Source organism: Mandrillus leucophaeus, unplaced genomic scaffold (assembly GCF_000951045.1).
Source record: "Mandrillus leucophaeus isolate KB7577 unplaced genomic scaffold, Mleu.le_1.0 Scaffold1007, whole genome shotgun sequence".
Classification (NCBI taxonomy): domain Eukaryota; kingdom Metazoa; phylum Chordata; class Mammalia; order Primates; family Cercopithecidae; genus Mandrillus; species Mandrillus leucophaeus.
In genome coordinates this window covers 57,293-59,731 of record NW_012098177.1, presented here as the reverse complement: position 1 = coordinate 59,731, position 2,439 = coordinate 57,293, and positions in this window count along the sequence as shown.

Here is a 2,439-nt window from a genome sequence, read left to right as displayed (position 1 = left end):
CCAGCTGGGCTCCTGAGTCTGGTGAGGACTTGGGGAACTTTTATGTCTAACTAAGGGATCGTAAATGCACCAATCAGCACTCTGTGTCTAGCTCAAGGTTTGTAAATACACCAATTAGTACTCTGTATCTAACTAACCTAGTGGGGACTTGAAGAACTTTTATGTCTAGCTAGAGGATTATAAATGTACCAATCAGCATGCTGTCAAAATAGACCAATCAGCTCTCTGTAAAATGGACCAATCAGCTCTCTGTAAAATAGACCAATCATCAGGATGTAGGTGGAGTCAGATAAGGGAATAAAAGCAGGCTACCAGCCCGCGGCCTCCCGTGTGGGTCTCTTTTCCGAAGCGCTGTTGTTTTGCTGTTTGCAGTAAATCTTACTGCCGTGTACTCTTTGGGTCCACGCTGACTTTGTGACCTGTAACGCTCACCACAGAGGTGTACAGCTGCACTCCTGAAGCTACCGAGACCGCATAACCCCACCAGAAAGAATGAACAACTCCAGACGTACTGCCTTTAAAAGCTGTAACACTCACCATAAAGGTCTGCAATTTCACTCCTGTCAGTGAGACCTCGAACCTGCCAGAAGAAAGCTCCAGAGACATCTGAACGTCTGAAGGAACAAACTCCGGACATACCATCTTTAAGAACTGTACCACTCACGACGAGGGTCTGCTGCTTCATTCTTGAAGTCAGCGAGACCAAGAACCCACCAATTCCGGGCACATTATGATGGCCTTCCACATATATGTTTAAATATTAATTGCGTACTTTCACCTTAACCCTTACACTGCATTGTATCGAATTCTGTGCTGTTAAAGCTGCAAGATTGACTTTGAGGAATGTGGTATGTCTCTCTTAAAAGCTAAGGCTGCAATATAAATTTGGCTTTAATAATCGTTAAACAATAAATCAATATCCACAACTTAAATAGGCTTGACCATGAGCTCTTCAAGAAGCACAGGGTAGCGTTCAGGTAGTTGCTAGTAAGAAAATACTAGCAATATAAAGTGGTAGGGAAAGCAGTAAGCATGAAGTTAAATTATTCTGGTTTGAGGATTTGATACATATAAGTTAGGAACTTTGAACGTGACACTCTGCTCTCTAATGCAGAATGGAGAAAAATGTGCCTACCTTGTGAAATATGTAAAATGTATGTTTAAAATGTCTTGTAAAAACTATAAAGCATTATAAACAAAGTATTAATAAGGCGAGAAGATAAAGATAAAATTGCCTTCAGATCCATGGAAAGGATAGGGAATGTATAGTCTTATGTTAGCGTTGTCCTTGAAGGAACAGGTGGTATTGGCTTACAATTACCTTTTATCCCAGCTCAGCCACTTATTGGCTAACCTTGAGTATATGCATATTACAGATGCATATATTACAATTTATTGGGCTACGTTCCAATAAACCCATAATAAGTTGAAAATATGTTTAAGTCAAGAAAGTATTTAATACATGTAAGCAACCAAACATGATAGCTTAGCCTAGCCTACCATAAATATGCTCAGAATACTTAACATTACCCTGTAGTTGGGAAAGATAGTCTAACACAAAGCCTATAATAAAGTGTTGAATATCTCATGTAATGTATTGAATACACTGTGGAGTATGGTATCAATGTTTTACTGTTGTGATCACGTGGCTGACTGGGAGCTGCCGCTCAGCTCGCTGCCACTGTCCAGCATCATGAGAGAATATCATACCACATATCGCTAGCCCAAGAAAAGATCAAAATTCAAAATTTGAAGTACACTTTCTACTAAATGTATATGACTTTTGCATCATTGTAAGTTGAAAATTTGTAAGTCAAAATGTTATAAGTAGGGGACCATAACCCTTTGCCTCTGTAAGTCTGAATGTTCTTTAGTTTTTTTTATTTTGTAAACAGTTTCAACTTTTTTTTTAGTTTCAGGGGGTACATGTGCAGGGTTGTGACATGGGGTATATTGTGTTACACTGAGGTTTCCAGTACAAATGATTCCATCACCTGGGTGGTGAACATAGCACCCAATAGTTAGCTTTTCAACCCTTGCCCCCTCCCTTCTCTCTCCTCCAGTAGTTCCTGGTGTCTGTGGTTCTCATCTTTATGTCCATGAGTAACCGATATTTAGATCCTGTTTATAAGTGAGAACATGTGGTATTTGGTTTTCTCTTCTTATTCACTTGGGATAATGGCCTCCAGCTCCTTCCATGTTACTGCATAGGACATGATTTTGTTCTTTTTTATGGGTGCATAGTATTCTATTGTGTATATGTATTAAGCATTATCCTTTTAAAATGAAATAAATAGTGCTTCCTTAACAAGATTGTTTTGTGTGAGAAAGTTCCTGGTTTTAGTAGGTACTTGAAAAGTGCATGTTATTGTTATACCTCAGCAACACTAAAACACACTACAAGTATATTTAAAACAAACACAATAACTCTTGTTAGGG